The sequence below is a fragment of the Xiphophorus hellerii genome, chromosome 14 (genome assembly GCF_003331165.1).
Source record: "Xiphophorus hellerii strain 12219 chromosome 14, Xiphophorus_hellerii-4.1, whole genome shotgun sequence".
In the NCBI taxonomy this organism is placed as follows: domain Eukaryota; kingdom Metazoa; phylum Chordata; class Actinopteri; order Cyprinodontiformes; family Poeciliidae; genus Xiphophorus; species Xiphophorus hellerii.
In genome coordinates, this window is record NC_045685.1 from 6,667,739 (window position 1) to 6,684,824 (window position 17,086).

Consider the following 17,086-nt stretch of genomic DNA (forward strand, 5'->3'; position numbering starts at 1 on the left):
AAAGCTAAATGCAGACTACAATTCTAAACCAAAGTTATTGTTCCCAATTTCTTGTTTTGCTTGCTGATTTGCCCAGTAGAAAATCTCCTGGAGGGAATCCAGGGGAAGGGGACAAAACCTGGACTGTGCTGTAAGTGAGATTTTATTCAAGTGGAATCACACAGGAAGGCAATGGCCAGACCAGCTCCACAGTGAAACTTCCTGGATTTGCCTTTCAATATTTTTACAGCCATTCAGATAATTCAGAACCAGTTTTGTTTTGCTTCTTTTGTTACAACTTTTTCCATCTTTACATGTATAAGTCTAATGTGATAATTTAATGCTGAACAACTTCCTGGAGTTGGAATCCTAGGACTGAACCTGATTGACAATTATTGTTGCTCTTTCTTGTTGATTCTACTTCCTGGACTACAAGAAAGTAGTCCAGGAAGTAGTTTCCTCAATTTCGTCCTCATATGACCAACAACACCAAACTTCCTCTTTCTGGAACACTGACTAAAACCTCAATCATCTTCCCTCCAACACTGCAGCATGATGAGCAGAACTCAGTGACACTCTAGGAATGTTTTTGATGATGGAATAACATGAGGTAGAGCTCAAAAGTGTATTTTAGATAATATTGCCCCTGTGACCTAATATCAACACAACAATAAAGCTTCATTTCTCATGAAACAGTTTTTAAATTGTATTTTTCTAGATTAATGAAAAATTCTATATAAATTTTCTCACCAACTTTAGTTTTAGTCAGTAGTTTTGGTCAGAAGTAGTAACTTCCTCTTTCAAACATATACATGAAGTGAATTCGACTGAACCAACAACTTATTTATGGCTTGACAGAAAGTACCAAGACAGGAAGTGATGGGGTTTTTTTTATATTCTAAGAGAAATGTTAAGTTTCCGCATAAGAAGCAATCAGTAAGGACAGATATTCAGTGAAGACAACACCTTACAATCCTCTTAAACCGAGAACCACGATTTTAGATCATGATTTAAACATGACCAACACTTTGCTGTGCTTATTAGGTAAGTAGATCACATTTTCTCTTTGAATAGTTCGTCTGTATAGTGTGAAAAACAAAATGTTTGGACTTCAATTGCTGAGATATTTAGTTTGCTTCAGTCTTTACTCTTGCATACAATTTGTATTTAATACCCTCTCAATATAATTTTGATAAATTTTGAATGTGGTTGAAATTTCATGAGCGTCTGAACAGACAGTTGAACTTGCGATGTATTTAGCATATTTTTTGTGAAGAGGTAGAAACACTTAACATTTACACCACTAATTTATTTACAGAAAAAATGTCAATATCAAATCATAAACATTATTCACTCTCCTTTTTTCTATATAATGATTTGAATTATGTTTTCTTAATGTAGGGAGGTGAGGGAAAGCTGGATTGTAATTATTCATGGAAAATGACCAATCTTGTGGCTTCTGTAGCCTGATTACTCTGCCAACTCTGCTACAGCTTCAGTTGAGGAAGTCAGGATCAATTGAGAAAATTATTTTTACATCTTCTTTAGAGGGGCTTTAGTCTGGGGTTTCCTTCGTACCTTATGGATTCTATGAATTCATAAGGCCCTCACCTTGAAAGTTAAGACCCAGGTCCATTTGCACAAAGAAACTTTGCTGCCATCTCTCCTTTGGCTGCCACCTTATCGTGGTGGAGGGGTTTGAGTGCCCCAAAGATTCTAGGAGCTATGCTGTCTGGGGCTTCAGGCCCCTGGTAGGGTCACCCAAGGCAGACAGGTCCTAGGTGAGGGACCAGACAAAGTGCATCCTAAAGACCCCTATGATGAACGAAAACTTTGGACTTGGTGTTCCCTCATCCGGACGCGGGTCACCGGAGCCCCACTCTGGAGCCAGGCCATGAGGGGGGGCACGATGGCGAGCGCCTGGTGGCCGGGCTTTTATCCATGGAGCCTGGTTGGCTCTGGTTCTGGAACCAGTCTCCTTGAGAGGGGCTGGACATACTTCCATTCTGGAGTTGCCCACGGTGAGAGGCGTCGGGCAAGAATGGGCATACTTGTTGCTCCCCATCTCGGCGCCTGTACGTTGGGTTTTATCCTGGTGAATGAGAGTCCCGTCCCTCCACCTACGGGTGGGGGGACGGGTCCTGACTGTCGTTTGTGCTTATGGGCCAAACGACAGTTCAGATTACCAGTGTTGTATAAAGTACTGAAATCTCAGAGTCAAGTAAAAGTACAAGTACCTCTCCAAAATATGACTTTGGTAAAAGTCGAAGTCACTGACTGAAATGTTACTTGAGTAAAAGTCTTAAAGTATTTGAAACTTCTTGTACTTAAGTATGGAAATTACTGTAAAAATGGATGTACTCAAGTAATGTAATGAAAAGTACAAGTAAAAAGTAAAACAAAGCAAATGCAGTTTGAATGACATTTTTTATATTTTGGTAAACTTGTCAAATACACTTAAAATAATGTACACAACCAAGTGCAGGCAAAATTAAACCTGCTAATAGATATGCCTGCAGGCATCATTTAGTTAAGAAAATTAGGTGCTTTACCTATAGCACAAGGTTAACTTAACCTGCTTTACAACTGAACCAGCTTCTTAGTATACCCTCCAGGACAGAAAATACAAAGTTTTTGTAAGCCTTAAGTTTTCCCTTCAAGTAAGGTCAGTGCTGAAAATGAGAAAAATAAATAGTACAGAAAATGCGGCCAACATGAAGAAAAAGAGCTGTTACGATTACTCTACTTCACAAATCAGTGAATCAGTCAATCCTACAGTCAGTAGGTGGTGCACACAACTGGTCATTATGCAAAAGAAAAAAAGAACTGGGAGGAAAATGCAGCTTATTGGCATCTGTAAACCTGGTTTTGAACTTGCTTGCCTTTCCTATATTCGTTAAATTTAGTCTAAATTGCTATCGCTATGGCTTCTGTCCCCCCTTGAACAGAGGAGTCTAGGTAGCCTGCTACAGTCAACATTAGGCCTAAGCTAAATACACCACGTGTGGAACTGAAACAATGCCAAACAAAGTTCATTTATGGTCAAGATTTCACAATACAGTAGTGCCTAGTGACCAAGCTATAGTTACTGAAACACGAGGATTATAACCATTTCATAAGAAGTTACCTCGATGTGTTTCTTCAAGTTGGACGGGGAGTTTTTGTAAGATAGAATTTCCATGTGACTGCTACTGATTGCGAGACTTGCTTTGTGTTTAATGGGAGAAGCGAAACAGGTGTATCCTAATTAAAAGTAAAGAAATCAAGAAATGGCAAAAAATGTGGAATGAAGATAAGAAAGGAAGAAGATTATATGAAGTACAAAAGTCAGTTTGAATTCGAAGCATTAATGAACGAAACAGAAGAGAAGAAATAATAATTAGTAGATTAAGAGTAGGTCATACCTACTTAAATGGCATGCTTTATAAAATAGGGAGGAAAAATAATGATAAATGTGAGAGATGTGGAGAGAAAGAAAATGTAGAACACATATTGATGAACTGTAAGTCAAATGAACTCAAAAGGGAAGAATTAAAGAGAATAGTTAGAAATATGGGGCATGAATGGAATCTTAAAGGTATATTAGGAAATGAAGGAAACATAACAGATATTCACAAATTAAGGAAAGCATTGTTTATTTATCTTAAGAATACAAAATTAAAAAGTAGAATTTAATAGATATGAAGTAATGCTTCTACACACTCATGTACAGTAGGTGGCGGTATGCACCTTAAAGTTGCTTGTGATCCGCCATAATAGAAAAGAAGAAGAAGAAGAAGAAGTATCCTATTGGTGGTGATGAACAAGCCCAGGCACTTTGTTCGGTAGCCTACTTGCTACTTGCTAATCAGTAGGTGGGGTCAAAACACTTGCGTTTCTCTCTCTCGCTTTTTTGTAACGAGTAACTAAACCACACATTGAAAATGTATCGGAGTAAAAGTACGCAATTAAGTTCGGAAATATAGTGAAGTAAAAGTGAAAGTCATCAAAAATTTTCATACTCCAGGAAAGTATGAAGTACTCCAAAATATACTTAAGTAAAGTAGTGAAGTATTTTTACTTCGTTACTATACAACACTGCAGATTACACACCCTTTTTGGAGTACTTAGAGGGGGTACTGGAGAGTGCTCCTTCTGGGGACTCCCTTGTTCTGCTGGGGGATTGCAACGTTTATGCGGGCAATGACAGTAAGACCTGGAGGGGCGTGGTTGGGAGGAACGCCCGCCCCCCCAATCTGAACTCGAGTGGTGTTCTGTTGTTGGACTTCTGTGCTCGTCATGGATTGTCCATAACGAACACCATGTTCAGGCATAAGGGTGTCCATATGTGGACCTGGACACCCTAGGCCGCAGATAGCTGATCGACTTTGTTATTGTTTCATCGAATCTGAGGCAGTATGTCTAGGACACTCGAGTGAAGAGAGGTGCGGAGCTGTCCACTGACCACTACCGGGTAGTGAGTTGGCTCCGGTGGTGGGGGAGGATGCCGGTCAGACCTGGCAGGCAAAAACATGTTGTAAGGGTCTGCTGGGAACATCTGGCAGAATCCCCTGTGAGACGGAGCTTTAACTCCCATCTCCGGCAGAACTTTGAACACGTTCCAGGGGAGGTGCGGGACATTGAGTCTGAGTGGACCATGTTCCGTGCCTCCATTGTCGAGGCAGCTTATCGGAGCTATGGATGCAAGGTTGTCGGTGCCTGTCACGGCGGCAACCCTCAAACCCGTTGGTGGACACCTTTGGTGAGGGATGCTGTCAGGCTGAAGAAGGAGTCCAATCAGGCCTTCTGGCCTGTGGGACTCCAGAAGCAGCTGATGGGTACCGGCGGGCGAAGCGGCATGTGCCTCAGGTGGTTGCTGAGGCTAAAACTCGGGAGGAGTTTGGAGAGGCCTTGGAGAAAGACTTCTGCACAGCTTTGAGGCGATTCTGGTCCACCATCCGGCGTCTCAGGAGGGGGAAGCAGTACAGTATCAATACTGTTTATAGTGGGGATGGTGTGCTGCTGACCTCAACTGGGGACGTTGTGGGCTGGTGGGCAGAATATTTCGAAGACCTCCTCAATCCCACCAACATGCCTTCCATTGAGGAAGCTGAGCTTGGGGAGGCTGGGTTGGGCTCTCCAATCTCTAAGGACGAGGTTGCTGAGGTGGTTGAAAAGGGACTCTGAATAGAGCTGCTGCTCCTTCAAGTCGAGAGGAGCCAGTTGAGGTGACTCGGGCCTCTGGTCAGGTTGCCTCCTGGACTCCTCCCTGGTGAGGTGTTCCGGCGAAGACCCACCAGGAGGAGGCCCCGGGGAAGACCCAGGACACGCTGGAGGGACTATGTTTCTCGGCTGGCCTGGGAATGCCTTGGGATTCCCCCGGAGAAGCTGGAACAAGTGGCTGGGGAGAGGGCAGTCTGGGCCTCCCTTCTGAATTTGCTACCCCCTCGACCCGACCCCGGATAAAGTGGAAGAAAATGGATGGATGGATCAATGGAACTTTGCTGCCAGAATCTCAGTCTCTGAAACATGGCGACTCAGATACCTACATAATCTTACAGGAATGTGGAGGAAATTAAACATTGCAGATCTCTTTTGCCCATTCTGTACATATACAGATTGTGCTTTATGACCTCCTCGCTGTAATAGGATGCCCAAAGTTTAAAGCCTTTGAGATTCAATGAAGGAACTGGCTTGAAGTGGGTCAACAATGTCTCCATTAGAACCAACAGGATCAAAATGACTCTGCTTTTCTTCGTTCATGAAATGTATTGATTCTTGTAATATTATTGTTGTAAATCCTGTGATTTTAGTTCTGTTATTTTTATGTTGGTTTTAACTACATTGATTGCCAAAGAGATAATCAATGAAAATTAGCTTATTTCCGCAAATTCAGGAAAATTCAACTTCTATAATGTTGATTAAAGTCAACTGCCCCTTTAACAAAGTAAAATAAATAAATGTACTAAAAGCCCAATTTAACCCACACTGTTGGATCTAAAATATGCATAGCTGCTCCTCCAGACGTATGTAAAAAAAAATAGCAGTAAATTTATTACATGTGTTTTTTGTTTGTTTTGGGGGTTTTTTATTCATATCTAACAAATTGTAAATTTTGCTTTAGTTCCCAGTTTGCTCCTCTGCTGTGGAAAACTTACAGGTAAAACAAAAATCTTCTCTCATTATTGTTGACTAGAGCTGTGAATATTGACTGACATCAACATTTGATTCAATTATGTCTCCTGTTCATTCATCTTCATGCCACACCAGTTAAAAGTTGTCTCAGGGAAACTCAGACAACTTTTACCTGCACTTAAACTACTTTTATTACTACTTTTATTTTATTTTATTATTGTTGGGATTAATACAATGAGTTTTCCTGTTGGGAGAAAAAAAGAAGTGTGTTTTACTGGCAACTTGGCATCTAGAGAACCTTTGATCTTTTGAACTATAAATAGCTGCGAGAGGCGCTGGAGCAACAAGCCCGTTATACTTGAAGAGACTCCATATGAGGCATTTTGGGGAAATTGTAGTCGCCGATTGAACAAACGAATGGATTCAAGATAGATGTTGAGAGAGTTCTGGTGGAGCTTAACATTGTCTGACCCCACCCCCCAAAAAATCCAGCTATTGATCAAAGGACTTTTGTGCCAAACATTGGCATGTTTCCATTAAGCGAATGTATTTTTGTCATTTTAATTTGTGCAGTTTTGTGGTCTATGGAAAGGCAGCTACTGACTATATTGAAATACTATAATAATCATTTAATAATCACATTCTCAGTCATATGTCATTCTCAACACTGTTATTCTCAAAGCACTGAGAATGATAATTAAAATATAATATATCATTGAATAGTTCAGTGTTATATCCTGCAGAACACTGATCATTGAAACTATTAAGATGGTTCAAAAGTTAATGCTTTAGATTGTTAAAACTGAATTATACCCTGTTGTGGATTTCTTTATCACATCAGATGAAAATCATCAGACATTAACACTGAACATAGTAAAAGTTCAAACCACATTTTGAAGTGACAATGAATGAATCTTAACATTTTTCTCACCTTTTTCAGTCAAGGTTCAGTTGATATGCTTTTGTCTTCAAATTTAGGCCTTTGTATCCGTGTTCTTAATGTTTGATGGATTGTCTTTTAAATTGCTTATCTTGGGTCAGATTATTTTTGTGTCTTTTCACAAAGTTCCTCACCACAGTTTCCTGGTATTGTGGACCACTGTAGGACACACCGCTGACACACTTTTTCAGCTCTGCCCACATATCATTTGCATGACTGAGATCAGATCTCTAACGGTCACTTTAAAACACCGACTTTGTCTATAATCCACTTTGTAAATAACATGATACATGATTAGGTTCCGTCTCCAACTGGATGATTTGCCTTTTTTATTTAATTTTTTTCCAACTCCACACACAGTGACAGAAAATGATAATATTTTTCCTTATGATGCAGGAGTCTAACTATGAAGTGGAGGCTCTTTGAGTCCTAGAAAAATATAAATACATATTAACAATATGAAAAACATTTCAGTTCTTTCTTCAGTTGCTGATGGAACAAAATCTACCTATTGAAATGTGTTTTTCTGTGTTGAGTCTGTCTCATTTTGCACAGTTTTAAGATGATTAATACATCAATAATTCTGTTTTCAGCAGCACTAAAGCCAGTCCTGACTGTGTCTCCATCATGGCCGAGTCCTGGAGCCTCAGTGACTCTGAGCTGTGAGGTTAAACCTTCATCTGCAGGATGGAGGTTCTACTGGTATAAAGTTGTTCCTGATCTACCACAGAAAAACTACAGATATGATCCATTGCCTGGTAGCATTTATATGACTGTAGAGAACTCCATCATCAATCATGGACAGAAACAAACAGCAGGATTTGCATGTAGAGCTGGAAGAGGAAACCCAGAGGATTTGACTGATTACAGTGAACCAAAGTTTGTCTGGTGTTCAGGTCAGTGTGATTCAAACTAATGAACTAATGATCTGTCATTCAGTTTAAGTTAATGTGTGATTATCTGCTGAAATCAATATTCATTTTTGACTTAAAAGTGTGTGTAACATGTTAAACTAAGCCTATGCTCACACTGTTGCCAGAAGTGACCAAATCCAATTTTTTTTTTTTGCTCTTATGCGACCTGTATCTGATCTTTTCAGTCTGAACAGCACAGATTGGATTTTTTCCAATGTGATCCAGGTGACTTGGATATGTGGTTCAAAATCTGATTCATATCTGATCTTTTTAAATCTGTACCACCAGGTCGCCTTCATCCTGCATGTCATTGATATTCGACAAACGTCACTAAAGGTTGCTTGTAGGAGGCAGACAGATAGAAAAGGTTTTATTTCAGGTTGATTTTTTTTTATTTCTTTTATCTGTTTCTTGTTCTCCAGATTCTCATCCAGCAGCGTCTCTCACAGTGAGTCCTGACAGAAAGAAACTTTTCACTGACGAGAAAATCCAACTGAACTGCAAAGGAAGCTCTGCTGACTGGAGAGTGAGGAGGTTTACAAAATCATACTTTGAGCCAGATTTATCAAACTGCTCCACCTGGGGGACAATGACTGGTTCCTCATGTACCATTATCAGTCGCCGGTCCCATAAATCAGTGTACTGGTGTGAGTCTGGATCAGGAGAGTTCAGCAATGCAGTCAACATCACTATAAAATGTAGGTTTATTTAAATGTTTTTATCTTCTGACTTTAAAGTTTGATGCCATGTTGTCCATCTTAATAGATGATCGTTAGCTTCTGCTTCTTAATTTCATGTTGGCGAACATAATAATCATCTTGATAACATTACACAACTTGATTTTTTTTTTTTTTTTCTCAGTAGCATGTATGTTTCCATTTTAAAAAAGCTGAGTGGGTCCTATCAAATCGTTAGACATGTTATTATCTTAAAAATGCTTGCAATGAGACTCTAGTAGAAAAATAAACCACTTAACTGTTTCTCTTTCCAACAGATGCTCCAAAGTCAGTCCTGACTGTCTCCATCATGGCTGAGTCCTGGAGCCTCAGTGACTCTGAGCTGTGAGGTTAAACCTTCATCTGCAGGATGGAGGTTCTACTGGTATAAAGTTGTTCCTGATCTGTCACAGAACAACTACAGATATGATCCACTGCCTGGTGGCATCAATGGGAACTCCCACATCATTCATGAACAGAAACTAACAGCAGGATTTGCATGTAGAGCTCAAGGAGGAAACCCAGAGGATTTGACTGATTACAGTAAACCAAAATTTGTCTGGTCTGCAGGTCAGTGTGCTTCTACTTAATGAAGTAATCTTCTTTCATTCACTTTAACTAAATATGTGTGATCATCTGCTGAAACCAATGCTCATAAACTAAGTCTACGTTCACACTGTTGCCAGAAGTGACCCAAATAAGATTTTTCTTTTTTTTTTTGCTCTTATGCGACCTGTTTCTGATGTTTTCATGACAGTCTGAACAACACAGATTGGATTTTTTCCAATGTGATCCAGGCGTGATATGTGGTTAAAAATCGGATCTGTATCTGATCATTTTAAATCTGTACCACTAGGTTACCTTCATCCGACCTGTATGTATGCAAAAAATCCCATTTCACAATAAATTAGAGTCTGGAGTTTGGCAGCAGCCTTAGAAAAGAATCTTGTTCTCATTCATGAACACAAATTGTGCAAAAAGTAGTTACTGATTCAAATGTTGGTCCTGGAAAAAATATACAAGATTTAATTGATAAACTAAAGACTTCAGTTTATCAATTAATTAATTATCAAAATTTGTTTTATAATAATAAAAAGTGTTTATTATTATTAAGTCTTTGGTGCAAAAAACTGATTGAAAGTCGATTTATTCACTGCATATTTATGTCTGCTAAGGTTGAGATGGAACTGAACATGAAAACGGCCCTTTAAACCATTCAGACAACCAGCATAACAGAGACACAATCAAAACTGTCAGATGGATTATTATCCCGCAATAATAACTCAGAAAAAGTCCAAATTAAGATGTATTTTTATTTCTTTCCTACTTATGGAAAGTTTCTGTTTATATCATAGGTTTTTGGTGCCTTTCTATCCTAAAGAAAAATATATAAAACTTCAGATATTTCACAAGGAGATATTAACATTCATGGAAAAATCTCAACTTTTCACTGATGAGAAAATCCAACTGAACTGCAAAGGAAACTCTGCTGACTGGAGAGTGAGGAGGTTTACAGAATTATAAATGTTGAAAAACATTTCAACAGTACTGCAGTTGTTGAAATCTGTGAAGAGGAAAACATCCTCAACCTTATGGAGACAGTACGGCGGCCACCGTAAGAAAGGCTTACAGTATTCAATTATGCTGCATGACTGACCAGTACAGTATTGCAAGGGAACGCAAAAGGAATTTTTCCCCCCATGTTTCCTAGAGTGCAGTACTGCACTTGTTGAAATCTGTGAAGAGGAAAACATCCTCAAAAACATAGAAATGGTTTTATTTCAAGTTGATTTTCTCTTGATTTTTTAAAATCTGTGTTTCTTGTTCTCCAGATTCTCATCCAGCAGCGTCTCTCACAGTGAGTCCTGACAGAGAGAAACTTTTCACTGATGAGAAAATCCAACTGAACTGCAAAGGAAGCTCTGCTGACTGGAGAGTGAGGAGGTTTACAGAATCATACTTTGAGCCAGATTTATCAAACTGCTCCACCTGGGGAACAATGACTGGATCCTCATGTACCTTCATCAGTCCCCAGTACCACAGAGCAGTGTACTGGTGTGAGTCTGGATCAGGAGAGTTCAGCAATGCAGTCAACATCACCATAAACCGTAGGTTTATTTAAATGTTTTTATCTTCTGACTTTAAAGGTTGATCCCATGTTGTCCATCTTAATTAATGACATTAATGTTTACCTGTGAGTTCTGTTTAATGTTGAAAGACATAATAATCAGCTTGATAACATTGCACAACTTTTAATGGTTTTTTTTATGTATGTTTCAATTTTAAGAAAGCTGATTGGTTCCTTTTAAATGTTTCTTTTACTTGTTTGGAGATGTCACTGTCTTTCATTGCTCACAATGTGACTCTATCAGGTTTTTATTATTAAAAATAAACAAATAAACTGTTTCTCATTCCAACAGCACCAGAGTCCATCCTGACTGTGTCTCAATCATGGCTGAATCTTGGAGCCTCAGTGACTCTGAGCTGTGAGGTTGAACATTGGTCTGCAGGATGGAGGTTCTACTGGTATGAAGCTGTTCCTGATCAAACAAAGTACAACTACAGATATGATCCACTGCCTGGTAACATCAGTGGGACTGTAAATAACTCCATCATCATTCATGGACAGAAACACCCAGCAGGTTTTGTATGTAGAGCTGGAAGAGGAAACCCAGAATATTTTACATTGTACAGTGAACCAAAGTTCATCTGGTCTAAAGGTCAGTGTGTTTCTGTTCTATTACTAAACTTATATCTTGTTATTGATCAACCTGACATCCCACTGATCACATGTTTGAGGTTTTGCTGCACAGAAGTTTGTAAAATTAGATTGTATGATTAAAGATTTAGTTTACCAAACAGAAATTTATCCAGTGGTGAAAATAGATTTAATTTCCATTCATAAGAGCTGGACAATAAATCATTAACAGTATGTATTGCAATAGACGAGGTCAATGTCAATAAATAATACATCTGATAGAATATTAAATAATTTCACTGAAATCCAATGCAGAACCGCACAGCATTCTGGGAGATGTAGGCAGAGGAAAGGATTTTACCGCTCAACCTCTCATGGTCAACTAAGCTTGGTGGGTGGCATCAACTAACTCACTGGTTACCTAGCAACAACCTGTTGAGTAACAAGCCTCATAAAAAACATTAAAAATAAAACAAAATGGAGAGGAGTGATGAAGGAAAAAACAGGAAAAGTCACTTTGCCAGTCTTTCAGTCTTTAGAATATTAAAACAAAAATAAGCAGTAATTATTGATATTGACTGATATGAAACTTTTATATTGTCTTAAGTTTTCAGCCATATCGTCCAATCAAAAACAGAGAGGCCCAGACTTCCCTCCCCCCAGCAGACAAACATAGACCCTCCAATGTGTCCTGGGAGGAAAACCTGACCCCTCAGGGTCAGGGGTCAGGACGCCTCCTGGACGTTTGATCAGGCGTCCAAATCAGATGCCCTACATTTGATTTAAATATAAATATATAAAATATAAAAACTGCGGGAAGCATTTGTAAAGAGTGGAAAAAGAAGAGATATTGATGGGATAATCACTGGAGATGCTGTAAAAAATAATTCAGTTGCTGTATTTTTCATTCATGATCAACTATCAATGTGTGTTTAAAGGCTTTTGTTCAGAGGATTAAATAAACAGCTGGACAGCTGAGACAGTTAAAAACCACTGAGGTGAGAAGTGAGGAACAAAAATATCAAACACACAGTTATGTCTTTGGGATAAAGACGTTTTTCCACCTTTTATAAGAACAATGCTGCAAAAATGTTACAATTTTTTTTTAAATCTGAACAAAGAAAAGATTTTCCTGTTCTGTTGTTTGTATTGATTCTTTTTTCCATGATGTTTTTCAGATCCTCATCCAGCAGCGTCTCTCTCAGTGAGTCCTGACAGAGAGCAACACTTCATCTCTGAGTCTGTGACTCTGAACTGTGGAGGAAACTCTACTGAGTGGAGAGTGTGGGAGTTCACAGAATCAGGTTATCTGTTTCACATCAACAACTGCTCCACCTGGTGGTCAACGACTGGATCTTCATGTACCTTCAACAGAACCTGGTCCCATAAATCAGTTTTCTGGTGTGAGTCTGGATCAGGAGAGTTCAGCAATGCAGTCAACATCAGTTTTCAACGTATGTTATTATGTGTGGTTTTGATTAATTGTAGCAGCTTCTCATAAAATTAACTGCTCAATGTTTCAAAAACTAAAAATAAATATACAAGTAATTTCAAAGTGAATGAGAACCTTTTCCAGACAGCCTAGTTTAAATTCAATCAGATGATCACAGAAGAAGAAAATATATGTTTAGAATAATTATAAATAACTCAGAGCCTCTCAGAATAGTTTTAAAGATCAGATAATAAATTATACCCAAACTTTGAAAACATTTGTGGATTTTGATTTCCACAGTTTTTGGAATCATAGTGCTCATTTATACATTTAGTTTATCAAGTCTTTTCAAAATGTAACATTTATTTATCTTTTGATAAAATTTTTACTCTACTGGAAAAATCTCAATATTTCTTTTCTCTTTCAACACAGTTTAAGCAAGTCTGTACTTTTAAATTCAAGTTACTTCTCTTCATCATCAAAAAGTTGCTTCCTAGGTTGTCAGTAACTGTGTGGTCTGTAGTTTCTGTTAAATTCATTGAACATTGTGGGGAAAAAAACATAAAATGTCAAACAAAATGTATGTTCAGTTTATTTTCCATAACTTTCTCTAATTGTCTCCAGCAGCTGATTTGTGACTGAAGCTTAATTTTCTCTGACTGGTTTACAGATGAAGATCTTCTCCTGGTGAGCCCCGTCCATCCTGTGACTGAAGGAGCTTCTGTTACTCTGAGCTGCAGACTGAGAGGAGAAAACCAACTTTCTAATGTGATTTTCTATCATAATGACAAACTGATCCAAAATGACAGCAGAGGAGAGCTGAATATCTCTGCAGTGTCTCAGTCAGATGAAGGTTTCTACAAGTGTGAACATTCAGGAAAAGTTTCACCTCAGAGCTGGATGGCAGTTAAAGGTCAGTATAACATTGTAAATCTTTTAATGATGAGATGAATAATTGTGAAAACCTAGACTCATATAAATATGAAGATGCATTGTTTTCTTATTTTACAACAGCTGTTTCAAAACAGAGCAGCTCTTCATTTCCTGTAATGTGGGCCGTCGGACCGGTTTGTGGAATCGTCCTCGTTGTTCTCCTGCTGCTTCTGATTCGCTTCATAAGGTTCAAAGGTCAGACCTGCATCTTCTAATGACGTATAGATGGTGTCATGCTGACATCAATCTTGTGTTGAAAACCAGAAAAAAACATCTTTGAACAACTCATCATGTTTCTATAAATACATTTTTCAGATCCTGTCTTCCTCGTGTCTGTAAAACTCTTTCATTTGCTCTCATCCACACAAAAAATATCTTTACAATGCATTTAATTTTCATGTTTTTTTGGGTTTTTTTAATGTATTGTGTTTATTTGGTCGGCCCGGTCAGAGAGCAGAGGTCTTGGCTCCGACTCAAATCACACAGGCAGCCAAACTGAAACTAATGAGTACAGCTCTCCTGTACATGTTCAGTACTAAATATATCTGTATCATTAGTTGATAGTATTTTTAAAACATTATGAAATGATTAGTTTCAGCAACAATTTTAACTTTTGTTTAGCTTCCAGTGACTGAATTATGAAAGAAATACTAAGCTTGATTTTATTTGTATTTAATTTTCAACTATTAAATTCTGATTTAAAAAAGCCAAACTGGAATAAATTGAATTGCTATAATTGTGACAGGAGATAATTTGCATCTTATTTGTTAACTTCAGGTACATCTGACTTGTATGACTCAATGAGACCCTCTGAAGATCCTGTAAACGGTGAAGTTTACCTGCTGAAACACTGAAACATCCAACACCAGGCTGAAAACAGGCCAATTCCAAATGACTGAATTTAAGTCTTGGTTTGTTTCAGATGCAAACGACGACCAACACGTCACCTACTCTCTCCTTGAATTTAAAAACTCCGGAAACAAAAGTGAGTTCCTCCAACATCGAGGGGTTAAAAAACTGTCTTCTGAAAGGACAGTTTGTTTCTTGAAAATCATAAATTAATTTTTTGTCTTTAGTATTTATTAACATAATGTACATAAATCATTATTCAGGGGGCCATCGTGAACCAGAGGAGGGCACCGTTTATTCTGATGTGAGAGCAGGAGCTGCAGGTACAATCAGCAGAAACAGTAACTATTGGACACCATCGGTTATAAATGATCAGAAATATATATATAAAGCCTTCATGAATTGTTAGTGTAGACTACAGGTTCAGATTCAACATCTTTCATCAACTTTATGCTATTTTGAGCTAGAAGATGTTTCAGCTTGTTTGGAAACTGCCATGATTTCAGTTTTACACTATGTACTAAACAGTATATCATCAGCTTTGCACAATAGGTGCATTCACATCACCCCGGCTTACTCCGCTTTAATCAACCTCTAGTTCATTTGCCTAGAAAGTTCGGTTCGTTTAGGGGGGTGTGAATGATCAATCAAACTCTGATGCGGACCAAAACAGTGAACTAAAAATCTAGGACTAGGTTCAGTTGAGGTAAACTTTGTTCTAATCCATATGTGGACGCAAGCGGATCAAAAACCGCACCAAAAGCAGGAAGTGATATATAGCGCAGGGCATTCTGGGTAAATAGAACCAAAACATACGTGAAAGTCTACCCCTTGCTCATGGTCTTTTACCTACCACTAAAATCTGACCCTACTTCATTATTGTTTGCATTTTGCGAAGAAGGAAGTACGCTCATGTCTTCTTCTGAAGTTTTCCTGTCATTTTCTTCAGTAGCTCTTGGTGCAGCGCCACCACAGGCGAGGGGGTGAAAAGGTTTTTCAAAGGGTTTAGATTGTTTGACACAGTGCAGTGTGAAACCAAACCGCACCAGCTGAAAATTTTTAAATTTTTGTCCCTAATCGAATTGTCTACCGAACTATCAGCTGTGAAAATAGCCCGTATACTAATGGTTCGGTTGGATAAAAACATCCAGGTCACCTGTCACAACCCAAACACTTAATGAAGATAGGAAATGTATTTGCTTTGGCGTTTTAAATGGATTATTGGTTGATTATTTACAAGGCTCAAACAAAATGCTATCTATATGGTTTAGATCTATTTCACATTTGTGCCACTCCATGAACTCTTCTATGATTCCTCTGTGTATTTACAGGAAGGTCCAGTCCAGCAGCAGCTGATGCAGCCGTTTATTCTGAAGTGAAATCGACCTCTGGATACTGATGATGCTGAATGTTGATGGAATTTATTCCAAGAGATATTCTTGATATTTACTCTACTCTGAGTATATATTTTAAAATAATGTCAATTGAGATATAATGTAAATATTAAAACGAGATAGATAGTTGAGATATAATTCAAGATTTGGTCAAGTGAGTTATGTAATATTACAGAGTTAAACAAATTGCCTTCCAGCTATAGATTGTGAAAATGACAAAACAAAAACAAGGTAAAATGTGATGGATGTCCAGATGGCTACAATTACTTGGCAAAAATAGCTTCTTATTTTAATTTTTTTAATGAAAGGTACATACCTTTCATTAAAAAAATTAATGAAAGGTAATTTTAAAATTAATGAAAGGTAATTTTTTTAATGAAAGGTACATACCTTTCATTAAAAAAATTAAAATAAAAAGCTATTTTTGCCAAGTAATTGTAGCCATAACTTTACTTAACTTTATGCCTAAAGTTAAGTAAATCAAACAACAGATTTAAAGATAAACAGCAGTGAGAAATGAATTTTGTATTACAAACACTGGAGACGTGTTAAAGTTTTCATTAATCACAGGGCAACAAAAACTAATTTAAATGACATCTGGGCCAAAATATTTAAGTGAATAAGTCAAATTACAATGTTTCAAAATTAATACAAAAACAATCTATAAAATTAAAAAAAGAAGATTTAAAAACAGTATTTTGCTCAGACAAAATACTGTTTTGTCTGAGCAAAATACTCAGACAAAACTCTAAAATGTTAGCTAGCTCTACATTTTAAATGTTAGCTAACATTTTTAAAGGTTAGCTCTAATTGAGCTCAATTACAACTAACAAACTAAAAAGCTAACATTTTACCTTTAAAAGTGTTAGCTTTTAAAGCTAAAACATTAGCTTTAAAAAGCTAACTAACATTTTTAAAGCTAAAATGTTAGCTCTAATTGATACTAGCCTCTACAGTGATTTGCAAACTGTTCACAGAGAGAGTCAGTTAGAGTATTTGAAGAAGCAGTAAAGTCAGGTTTGATCATTTTATCAATGGTTAAAAACAAAACTTTTCATTATTTTTGTGACTGTTTTTTTGTAAACTATGCATTTCTGGAATTTCTGACAGCAGAATT

At 37.7% G+C, this 17,086-nt stretch overlaps 1 long non-coding RNA gene across 1 annotated transcript; it reads left to right on the plus strand.

Moving 5' to 3' along the window:
* Positions 1 to 13,815: 13,815 nt before the first annotated feature.
* LOC116732382 (uncharacterized) lies at positions 13,816 to 14,899 on the plus strand. Its single transcript, XR_004341765.1, has 4 exons — positions 13,816 to 13,921; positions 14,504 to 14,554; positions 14,649 to 14,711; positions 14,839 to 14,899. It is a non-coding gene; the product is annotated as an uncharacterized LOC116732382 (long non-coding RNA).
* Positions 14,900 to 17,086: the final 2,187 nt, after the last annotated feature.